The following is a 13285-nucleotide window of genomic DNA, read 5'->3' as shown; positions in this document are numbered from 1 at the left end:
GAGCTTATACAGGTCATCTAACATGGCACACAAGCTGGTTCCATACTTAGTACTAAGTCCTCTGAGAATCATTGGATGCAGTTTTGGAGGACCTCAGCAAGATCAGTGGTGACGTAGAAGACCCATGCAGCACGCAACACCACATCCTGAGGTACTGAAACTGAAGTTCTGATTCAGTTACCTGAAGTGGAAGGAAATCGCACAGCAACTTAATACAATTGGGAGGCAGCCCCCCCCACAATAAAACATAAAATTATGTGAGGAAAATCTATAATTGAAAGATTAAATTTCGTTTTTATTCACTAACCTTGTTTTTTTAATAATAGATGTTTTAATGGCATCTCCTTGAGATCACAGTTATAAAGTTGTTCTTTATTGAGTTTCATTCATACAGTGTTCCAACAAATGTCTTTTCTTTAGAAATAACCTCCTAAATCTCACTACAACAGTTAGAGATTATTATAGTAGAGCTTTGATCTAACATCATTCCTCTTACCCCTATTCTAAATTAAGCATAATAGCAGATCTCTTAGGAAAGATATGCCAAAACAAGTTTTTCCTCTTCCCTTGACTATGAGATCTCCAGGAGGAACATGTCAACAATATAGTTAATGGTTCTCTATTTCATTTCAAGCTATGGGTTGCAGAGGCAAAATTTCAAGTGAGTCTAATTAACAGTTAATGCTTATTTCCCCTTTTGAGTCTCTCACTCATAATATGGAAAGTTGAATCTAGGACTGGAAGGTCAATAATTATTTGGGCCCTACTTTTTCCAGCTTCAGATTCTTAATAACACAAAATTTCAGTATTGTAAAAGGTAAGTTTCAGAGTTCATGGCCTTTTTGCTCACCCCAAAAGTAAGAGTATCAGCTTTCCTGGAGGACACAACTTTCTAGAATATTGATCTGAAAGATATCTTTAAAAACTCAACTCACTTAAGGACATTTTAATCAAATTGTAATAAAAACAAGTGGAAATAACAAATTAAAACAATTTTTCTTGGCAAAGGTGTTAAAAGACATTTTAATGGGATTTTAATTTAAAATGCTGAACATTTATAAAGTATGTATGAAGAAACACAATACAGAAGTGAAAATAATAATGTCAACAAAAATGGGGAGAAGAGATGGACATACATTTTATTTTTAGAGTACATATAATCTGTCTATAAACAGGTGAAAAAATGTAAATATCTCACACTAATGAGAAAGACATTAATCAAAAAAACTGACACAATTAGTGTTGGTAATAATGTAGTAAAAATGAAGTCTTTCCATTGTTAGTAGATAGTTTGTCTTGTTCAATCTATGAAACATAGTATAGACATTTAAAAAATGACTAAAGATTCTATGTGACCAGAGATGCTATTTCTCAAAGTTGAAAAATCCTTACAAAAACACAATATAAAACCAACCCAAATTTTAATGACATAAAAAATTGAATAAAAATTGAAATAAATACACATGAAAAAACTAAACAGTCATATAAGAAAAGCTGAAACTTTGCAGTTTGTCATAACTTGATGGAATTGGAGTACATTATAAAAATAACATATCTGAAAAAAATGGCAAACACTGGATGACAGCAATCATCTGTGATATATAGAAAAACAATGCAATAGATATTATTAAATGTGGAACAGACAATATAAAATGAGGACTATCTCTAGACTTTTTATTGCACAACTGAAATTACCAAGCAATGAGATAATGGAGAATGGGGAAGGAAGGATGGACTAAAATTATGTAGAACTCTGGCAAGGTATATGTGGTACTTTGGTGGTTGAGAAATTATAATAACTTTATATCAAGACCAAGAAGTTACCAGAATTAGTAAGCATTTTTTTAAATTAGTAAGCATTCTACTTATGATTCAAAAAATGACAATTTAAACAGTAAATTAAAAAATGATAGGAGTGCCAGTCTAAGGGGAATAATATAGTCTAAGGGAAAATATAGAGAGCTCAAGACCTGTCAATTTTTTGAAGAAAATTATTTCATTAGGAGTTTGGGTAAATAAAGTCTATGGAGAACAGTATGGACTTGAACAGTGAAAAATAATAGAGAAGGCATGACAGCAGCAAAGTGAAATCTAGGGCAGTCAGTTTACTAGGAAATAACAATGGAAAAAGGAGGCTAAAAGTAGTTATTTTAGTGGTTTAACAAACTTCAAAATTGGCCTCAAAAATACCCTACCACAGAGACCTGGATTTACTTGAAACTGACTGTGGAACAAATTGTGCTTAAGGCAATGATGAAACATTAGGCCACACCAAAATTTAATTTAGTCTAAGGATTTATTGTAATACAAACCAAGGTAGAGTTAAATGGAGAGATTAGGAAAAGACAATAAAATAGATGCCTTCAGGACTAGAGAAATCTCCTAAAACCCAATCCATGCAACACAGCAAGGCATTAGTCAGTCTTGAGTACACCTAATAAGGTCCCCCATAAACAACAATGAAAATATTCTAATGCTACTATAATAAAAACATAAAGTGTGCAAATAAAAATACAAATAAAATAAATTAGACATACATATTAAAACAGATGTAAAGTCTGGAATTAAAAGTACAAGAAATCAATATTTTAGTAAAGGAATTGAGCAATAAACTGGAACTGGTAGAAGAAAGAATCAAATTAGGTGGACATGAAAATAGATTGAAAGAGATGGTTAAATCTAAAGAAAAGAGAAAATAGAGTTAAACATAGACAGATTCTCAGAGAAAGTGATAATTAAATCATAATTGTATTCATTTTAGAGAGAGAACAAAGATACAGAAGTAGAAAAATATTCAAAGAAGAATGGCTGGAAACTTTCCGTGATAGATTAAAAACACTATTTTTTTCTTTCCATTTATTTTATTGTGCGCAAAGTGAATTACAAATCTTTCACAGTAATATTTAAGGCACATAGTAGTAATGAATGAGAGGCATTCCCATCACCAGTGTTGTCCTCCCTCCACTCCTATTCCCAGCATGCATCCCTCTTCCCCCAAATTTACCCCCCATAATGCTAGTGCAGCTGTTCTCCTCATGTACAGCTTGATGTAAATTGGTTATCATTTCTGTTGTCGTTGACTTTGGATTTTGTGTTCAAGTCTGATCATTTTTTATTTCCACCAAATGGAGATACGACTGTCTGGTCTTGGTACCATCCATTTTTTCTCCCTCCAAAGTTGATGCTGATCAAGGTGATTCCAGTAATGTGGCTCTATTTGAGATATAAGAAGGGATATGAGAGGAGTCTGTCTAGGTTCTGTAAGTATTCCTTTGGAAGAAGAAAGGGAACTAAAGAAAAAAGAAGAAAAAAATAACAAAACAAAATAAAACAAGACAAGATAAAAACAAACCAAAACAAAACAAAAACCAATAAGGGAGTAACAAAAGAAGTACAAAAAGATTAAGGAAAAGATAAAAAAGTAATCAAAAAACCAAAAACTTAAACCATCTGCTACGAAGAAACAACAACAAAAAAATCAAAAACAAAAACGAGGGGAAAAATAAGAAAAGAGAAAACTAAACAACAACAACAGAAAACAGACCAACAACTTCTTTAAAAGGGTAGTGTTTCTTTTTCTTTTTCTTTTTCTTTTTTTTTTTTTTTTTTTTTGCAGAGGCAAAGTAAACATTGGGAAAATTAGAATGAGAATTCCCTTGGCTTAAGAGATAAATTCTCTTGGCCTAAGAGATAAATTCTCTTGGCCTAAGAGATACATGGTTTCTCTGCCCTTGAAGCATACTGCTATGGGAACAACTACAGGCTCTGTACTCACTCTTTTATACACCCCATGGTCTTTTTATGGTGACAGAAGACGTTCTACTCAGGTGTGGGCGATGGCATCTTGTCTCTGTAGCTAAAGATCTTGCTATTTGCGTAGGTCATAGGGTGAAGGCTAGGAGAGAAGGCTTTTTTTTGTTTGTTTGTTCCTTGTTTGTTTTTTTACAGTTCTAGGATTTTTGTTTCATCACTGTTGTACTCAGTCTTTTGTGGTTAGTAGACTTGGTTTTTGCTCAGATAAAAACACGAATTTTATATACACAATTAAATAAACTTTAACAACAGAAATGTAAGCACATATACTTTTAAAATAAACAGTACTGGAGCGATAACAGCTAGATCTATCTCCCAATACCCTATATTATTTGGAGGCTCCATGAACACAGCCAGGTGTGGTTAAAAAAGTACTCCTAATAATAATGATAAGTATAAGTAGGTAGCAGATAGATAGTAAAGTGGTTGAGGTGCTTGCTTTGCATGCTACTCATCTCAATTCACTTTCTCATGCTACATGGTTCCTTGGTCCTTGGTAGATATCACCCTGGAGCCCCATCACTCTAATAGCTCAGAAAATTTCAGATCATAACTTTATGCCCTTGCATTGAACCACTGGCTCAGTTGGTAGATAAATGCGGGAAGGTATCCCAGGCATACTGATAACTGCTCAGGACATTCACCACCCATCTATCTCACCTGGGGATGGGTCTTGGGGGTGAAGAGTAAATGTGTTGAATGAAAGAAGAAAAGAAAAATATTGAAAGAATTGAAAGAAATTTGCTATAATTAAACAAACCCTATTATGGTGAACAATTGACATTTCATCAGAGGCAAAGGTGATACAAAAATAAACCATTATTATTCTGCTTGTACCTTGCAGTTATTAAAAAGTAATTTTCATTTAGGTGATTTTGAGGTTGGAAATTTAGAAGCCATAGGCATTATCTAAAACTCTTCATATTAAGAATCAACATGCTATTTTCAATTGCTAAAGTTATATATTCTCATATCACAGGACTGTTCTAGCACCTAGATACCAGGTAGGTTTAAAATGTATACATGGGGCCGGAGAGATAGCACAGAGGTAAGGCGTTTGCCTACACATGACTGACCCTGGACAGACCCGGATTCAATTCCTGGCATCCCATATGTTTCCCGGAGCCTGCCAGGAGCGATTTCTGAGCACAGAGCCAGGAGTAACCCCTACGCATCACCAGGTGTGGCCCAACAACAAAACAAATGTATACATGATAAAGAGAGTCAATTAATACATTAAAAAAGTGAGAGCCAGAGATAATATAGAGATTAGGGTGTGGTTTTCATTGTTTTTCTCTTGCATATAGCATGCCCTAGTTCCATCCTTGGTACTGTATACAATCCCCTGATCATAACCAGAAATGGTCTGAGTATAGCTAGAGTCAAGAGACTTATCACTGCCAGATATGACTCTGCATTTATATTTATGACCCTGAAGTTATTCCTGCCCTAGTAAAGGTGAGGAAAAAGAGAAAGAGATAGACAGAAAAGATTGAAGAAAAAGAGAGAGAAAGAGAAAGATAGGACAGAGATGGAGACAGAGTCAGAGAAACAAGAGAGATATAGAAACACAGTGGGAGATAAAAGAGAGAGAAGCAAGAGAAGAGAAGAGAGGTCTCTCATATCCTATTATGCCTAATAATTAAAAAGTTATTTCTTTTACTTTCTTTTTAAAATTTTTTTTGCAGCATTGAAGATTGAACTCGGAGCTTCAAATATGAACCAGTTAGTCATATCCCCAGTTGTTACTTTCTGTTTTTACCTGTAGAAATTGTGTAATAAAGTAGGGATGTATTATTGCTATATAATGTCAGTTTGCATGCCATTCTTTGTTATTTCTTTTTGGTAAAAATTTAATTTGAATGTTTTTATTATGTACTTCCTTACCCATATAAATTAGTACTTCTTAGACACTAAGAAAAATTAATTTGATGTTCTTTTAAATAACAACCTAGTATAGAATTCATTTAATCAAATTCAGTGGGTCTATAATTCAAGATGTAAAATTAATACTATGAGAAATAGGTCCTGCAATTGAGAATGTGCTGTCAGCTTCTTCAAATAAAAACCAAATTCCAAAAGCAAGATAGATTTTTTTATAGGAAAAAGTTGCACATTTGTCATCTAAATTAAATATACACCAATAGATTTCATGAAACTTTCTAAGTCTATTCTGTTTGTGTAAACTAATTTTGGGTGACTGACATTTGGTTGCTTTGATATATCACTATAATTACAAAAAATGAAAGTCAAGTTTTCAAACATATGACAGAAAATTTTGAAAACAAAGGTAAAATATGGAAAGAGAATTAGTGAAAAACCCATGTTGATCATTTAATTTCATAGAACACATTCATTTTATTATTAGTAAGCAAGTATAAGAATGACAGTAAAATATGGGGAACTATTATTTTGCATATTTAAGTATTCATAATAATAGATAAAATATTTATTAGCTATTTTTCTTGAGATGTAAATATTTGTGAAAAATGATCCTCCCGGTTAAAAAAATCTTAAGCTTAAAAAATATCAAGGAATGAATTATTTAAGTAGGTAATTTTCTCAGTCCTTAAATAGAGCCTACATATATTAATAGCTAAAACATTTAAACATATAATTTTATATATACATGTATAATTAATATAAATCAGGAATCTTATATGCTAAGATAATGGGTCACTACACAAAGTTATATGTAATAATGACAAAAGAAATAAAATGTTGGTAGACAATAGTTTATATACAATTTTTATTAACAAGGTTAACCTAAAATATTGTTCAGTTTTCCCCAGGTTTTACATTCTTTTTAATTCTACTAACTACTTTATTTCCTAAAGTCATGAAAATAAATTTTAGAGGCCAGAGTGACAGTGCTTCGGTAAGGCATTTGCCTTGCATGCTGCTGATCCAGGACAGACCTTGGCTTGATCCCCAGCATCCCATATGGTCCCCCTAGCCAGGATCAATTTCTGAGCACATATCCAGGAGTAAATTCTGAACATCATCGGGTGTGGCCCAAAACCAAAAAATCATTCATAAAATATTATTAATCTCTCTATAGCATAATAGCAAAAGTCCAAATAAATGATATAAGATACATATAATTTCTTTCTAAAAACATGAATGTTATTTTGAAGAACTTCAATCTATGTAGTTTCAAACTTCACAATTTCTTCTTTATTTATCTACAAAAGTAGTATTAAAAATTAACATAGTTTTGAGTTAATCATTAGACATTTCTTTTTTACTAGTGTATTTTGGCCCATACTTAGCAATGCTCAGAGCTGACTCCTTGCCTTTGTGCTCAGAGATCATTTCTGGCAGTGCTCAGGGGACCATACAAGGTGCCTGGGATAAAACCTGGGTCAGTCAAGTGCAAGGCAAATGTCTTACCAACTGTACTATATTTTTGGCCACTGATATGATTTTTGAAAAAAAATTAATATTTATTAGCAATAGTATTTTAACCCATAGTGCAAAAATTTATATATTTATTTTAAAATAATGCCAGAGTAGCAAACTTGTGAGAGGCAAATGGTGGTTCTTGCACATTAGAGGAGGGAAGTGAACACTAGTGAAGCAATTGTGTGGATACATTATATGTGTAAAACCCAACCATGAAAAACTGTTCAATTTTCTGGTGACCTATAAAAATAAAATCAAAATACATATAATTTTATTTAATTTTACACTAAAATAAAATGAACAATTATGTTGTTTTAACTAACTTTTATATAACTGAAATAAAAGCCTACTACATTCTAATTTTTAAGTTCATAGAATGTGACATATTAAAAAGTTCTTCTAGCTTTATATAATTGAGTATTTAGTTTAGGATCTTATTAAATTTTATAAACATGCTTATCTGTAATGTTTATTTTTTAAAGAACCTCTAGATTATAACATTACATGTTACATATATTAATATCTCTATATCTCTGTGTATATGCATGGTTGAAGTAGTATTAATATTTGAGATAGTAACCTGTCTTACTAAGGACAATGACTTTACCTGAATGAAAGACAAATTGAGAATTTATTAAATATTCAAGAATATGATTGAAAAAAAATAGTACAGGACTTAAAAGACTCAGGCCTTAACCACAGTGCATGTTTCCTTTAGCATTGCTGGGTACAGACCTGGAAATTTCTGAGAATTGCTGGGTATGGTCTGAGAGATCTCTGAGCATTGCCAGGATAAAGACAGCTAATCTTCAAACTGAAAGACCAGAGCATCATTTTATCCTGGGTTCTCAATCCCAAACGTGGATCCAACTGTCAAGATTTTCTGGAGAAATTCCTGAGTCTCCTAACCACTGTATAAGCTAGAAGGGAGTATTTCCCCAATTAAATATTCAAGATAGCCTCAAACAAAAAAATGTAAGGTAATACATTAGATATATGCTGTAAAATATAGTTATTTTAAAGTAAATTGAACTTAAAATTAGCAAAGTAACAGTTAATGCTTACATTTAAATTAATTGAGGAAATAATGTAATGGGCAGAATAAATTGTAGTATTTTAAAAAGTAAACAATAAGGGGGCCAGAGCAGTGGCACAAGCAGTACGGTGTTTGCCTTGCACGCGGCTAGTCTGCGGGCTTAGGATGGACCAAGGTTCCATTTCCCCAGCGTCCCATATGATATGTGATCCAAAAGCCATAAAAATGTAAACAATAAGAACAAAAATATGAAATATAATCAGGCAATTTAGAAAATTATAGATACTTCAAAAATCAAAAATGTTTGACCTATTAGTATAAATTTAATATACCAATAATTAGAATTGCATAAATACTTTTGATATAATGGAGCCAAATAAAAATGCATTATTTTTAAGGAATTTTGACAGCTCAATAAATTCTTTTTTTTTTTTTTTTTTTTTTACTTTTTTGGGCCACACCCGGTGACAGTCAGGGGTTACTCCTAGCTATTCGCTCAGAAATTGCTACTGGCTTGGGGACCATATGGAATACTGGGGGATCGAACCAAGGTTCGTCCTAGGATAGCACTGGCAAGGTAGATGCCTTAACATTTGCACCACCGCACAGGCCCCTCAGCAAAACCTTTTATCCTAAAATATATCCTAAATAATTTTTGTATTTCTTGGTGATGTAACATACTAAGAAATTTTGAACAGGTGAGATAATCTTTTTTTTTTTTTTTTTTTTTTTTGGTTTTTGGGTCACACCCGGCGGTGCTCAGGGGTTACTCCTGGCTGTCTGCTCAGAAATAGCTCCTGGCAGGCACGGGGGACCATATGGGACACCGGGATTCGAACCAACCACCTCTGGTCCTGGATCGGCTGCTTGCAAGGCAAACGCCACTGTGCTATTTCTCCGGGCCCGAGATAATCTTTTGGAGTGAGAAATTAAATTGATCTAAATAAATAGAATTGGATAAAAAAAACAAATCCGAAGGATAGCATTGACACCTACTTTTCTATGTCTTCAGATTTACTAGGTAGGTAAACTGACAGTTGCCAACTGTTATGCTTTTAATGAACTGATTTTATGATTGAATGTTTATGTCTTTCATACAGCAAATTCTTAAGTCACAATTTTAACTCCCTGGGGGGTAATGTTACTATGAGGAATTAGGAGAGGGCTTCTGGTCAGGAATGGAAACGATGTCTTTTAATCACCCTGAGACCCCTAGTTTTTTCCATCATTACAAGACACATGAAAACATTACAACTGCCTCTCGAGTACCCTCATCTCAGACTTTGGTCTCTTGTACTATGAGAAGTAAGTTTCTATTGTTACTAAACTATACCAGTATTTTGGTATAGTAAGTAACAGAGAAAATTACACCTCACCTTGTAACTGTTTCCCTATTTCTCTTGAACATAAAGTGACACGGTTGTTTTAGCTCTTTATACTACTTTTTCGGGTGGTTTTTTTTTGTTTGTTTGTTTGTATTTTTTGTTTCTGTACCACACTCAGCGCTACTCAGGAGTTACTCCTACCTCCTCACTTAGAAATCACTCCTGTTAGGCTTTGGGGACCATATGAGATGCCTGGAAACAAACCAGGGTCTATATCTGGACTGCTTGCAAGGCAAAATGTCTTGCTGCTGTGCTATCACTCTGGCCCCCTCTACACTACTTTTTTAAAAGTTACTGAAGGGTATTATGCACATTCTAGCATTTCAACTAAATCTCTCAAGATTGTGTAATATTTAGGACTTGAAGTTTCAGTTCAAATGTTCAGTCATATCTCAGATTATAGGTTTGCCTTAGATTGAGCCATGAAAATGCATTCCTTTAAACTGGCCACACAAACCTTAAGAACTATTCAGATAATCAAAGTTGAGGAGATATAGTCTGTTATTAATCAGTAAATGTAACTATGATTCAGGGCTAAAATCAGAATTTCAGCTTATTTTGTGAGTTTATGATGTGAAACTGAGCCCGTACCTAGAATAAGTGAAATTGCATGTTTCTATTGAATGAAAGTCATTTTACCTTAAGTAATGATATTACCATCATGTGCAAAGCAACAATAGACTTTTGCATTCTCCTGTGTTATCTCTGTGACAAAGCATTGTGCATCTTACTTCAATTTACTTAAACCTGGTATAATACTTTAATTCAGCTCCTTTTACAAGTAGAAAAATCAAGACACAGAAAATTCAACTAACACATACATAACTAAGTAAATAAAGTTTTGCAGTCAAGATTAAAATCTGGGGATTATGGTCCAACAATTTATATCTGTTATAAAGATAACAGAGATAGATGGACAGTATAGATAAATAGATAAATATTGATTAATAGATAGATAGAATGATGATAGATACTACCAGATGTCACTACATCTTATCCAAACATATTAAAAATATTTTATAAAAAATAGGTACTTATCAGGTGGGCTTAGGGACCATATAGGATTCTGGGGATGAACCCAGTTCAACTGCATACAAGGCAAGTGCCTATTCTCTGTGCTATTGCTCCAGCCTCAGTATCTTTTCTCTGTACTATAAAAAGTTAATTGTCATTGGTAGCTGCTATTTTCCTGTAACATCATTAAAAACAAATAAGTTAAAACAAAGGGCTTGCTTGTATGCAGTGTTCAGTCACTGCCAATGTCTACTTTTTATATTTGTTTGTGTTATTTTGGGGAGAGGACCACACCTGGCGGCCCCAGGGGTTACTGCTGGCTCTGCGCTCAGAAATTGCTTCTGGCTCCAGGGACTGTATGGGATAACCTGCATCTTTTCTGGGTCAGCTGCATGCAAGGCAAACACCCTACTGCTGTGCTACCTCTCTGGCCCCAATGTTTACTTCTAATTGGAAAATATAGGTTGCATTGTGGATTGAGTTATGTTTTTGATTTGTGTTGGCACAATGGTTAAGATACTCTGGGATATAATTCTTCCAGGCATTTTAATGTATACTTTTCACATACATACATGACCCATGAATTTTTGCAGAGGATGTCCTCAATATTTCTGAATGAATAAATTGCAATATATAGAGTGCTTCTGACTATGTCAAATGCTGGAATAACATGTCAGCAAGAATAAAAAAGGATAATGACTGTACTTTTACATTTCAAGTGACATGCTTACAGGAGTGGGCTATTTGCCAGAGGCCGTCAAACAGAGCTTGGAAGAAAAAATAACTCAACTAGATTCATTTGGTAGATTATTATGGTAAAAAAAAATATTAAGACATTCTTCCTCAAATCCTATTGGGAAATTTAATAAAGACAAAGTACTGTATACTGCATGCTATCATTAAATTTCTTAGGAAATTGATATTTTTGTTTGCTTGCTTTTGGGCTACACTTAGGGGTAGTCTATGCTTACTCGTGGTTTTGTTCTCAAGATTCACTACTGGCAGCATGCTCCCATCTGTACGGCAAGTTCCCCTTCCAGAGTAATACTCTTCCAGCCCCAAGAGACTGAGATATCTTTGAGAGCAGATAGAAGTTTTAAAATTCTAAGTAAAAGTAACAAAATAACAACTGAATTATATTACTATTTTAGAAATGAAGTCACATTTTGTTTGTCTATATGAGTAATTAGCATAAAAGCATTTATAGTGTCATATTCATCTAAGCCTTTTTTAATACAAATTAAATTTGACACTGAAGTAATTTAGCTAAAATGAACTTTTACCATTAGAATGAGTAGTGTATAATGCTGAGAAAAATAGTCTGCTTGCTTGCCAGACCTTATGTTAGATTTCACTCTTGATTAGGTTTTGATTAATGTTATTTTAAATGCTGTTAAAACAACAGCAAAATACATAATAGTACAAGTTAGCAATGCATATGGCATAGTTACCTTTAAAGAAATTTGGCATTGAGAGAATCAGAAACAATTTTAAGAAGCAGTTGATAAAGATTTGACCTCAAGCTGCCTCCAACATCGTTCACACTAAATAGAGAATGTGTTACAGAACCAGAAGCCTATTAAGGAAGAGCAAGTCTATCTTGTGAAAATTGCCTAAAATATTTTGACTTTGGAAAGGTAAAACAAAAATTTACAACTTCCCAGGTATTTGGAAACAGAGGTAAGAAAGAAATGAATAAATTAAATGAAATACATTTTTTGTTATATAAATATAAGGTCTGCAATTTCTTTGACATTAACATTAAAGCTAGGTTAGTTTATTAAAATGAACACACACCAGGAAATATAAAGAAAAACAGAACATTATCTGTGCATTTTCCTGGGTTTCTCACCCTTGGGAGCTCCATTTTTACTTATTTAGAGATCAGCCCAGCACTTTGCACGGCAGACCACAAATTGCTTTACAAACTTTCATGTTGATTTTAACTGGATTGCCAGATTTGCCTCACAGCTTGAAGCAAATCAGTCTATAATATCTCCTAAACAGGGACATTATTTTAAATGGTACATTTAAGAAAAGTATATACTTTATTCGGAAACTTTCTGGCCCATCAGTTAATTAGATGGATTTGTTTCTTTAGAAAGTTAATTCTGTTGACAAATATTCTGTAAAAATAGATGCTAGGAATTTGCACTTCAGCTCAACTTATCAAACTTTAATATTAAACAAATTGAATATAATTTTATATACAAATACATATTATGTGTTTACATTTGAGAACTAAGAGTTCTATATTTCTATTTCAGTGCTGCTGAAATAACTAATGTTAGGCTAGAACTCTAATTCAAGGGCATTTTTTATCTTTACTGTTGTAATAAAAGATAAATATAAATAAAAGATAAAGATATTCCTTCAGTAACAGAATTGGTGTCCTCAATAGATATACAGTCCTGGTAAATGGATTACTTCATTTAACCTCATAATTATAATGATGAAAAACCTCCTAGATTAAGTTAGAAATGGTATATCCATTGTTGGAAAAATTAGAACTCTTGAAATATAAATATGCAACCAGGTGATGTTAATGGAAAATGTATTTTGTGGATATTATCATAAGGTTATTATTAAAATTCAGTAGATTTTACAAAGTATAGATAAAACCAAATTTGAA

This window comes from Suncus etruscus, chromosome 4 (assembly GCF_024139225.1).
Source record: "Suncus etruscus isolate mSunEtr1 chromosome 4, mSunEtr1.pri.cur, whole genome shotgun sequence".
NCBI lineage: Eukaryota > Metazoa > Chordata > Mammalia > Eulipotyphla > Soricidae > Suncus > Suncus etruscus.
Note: the sequence above shows the minus strand (reverse complement) of the source record.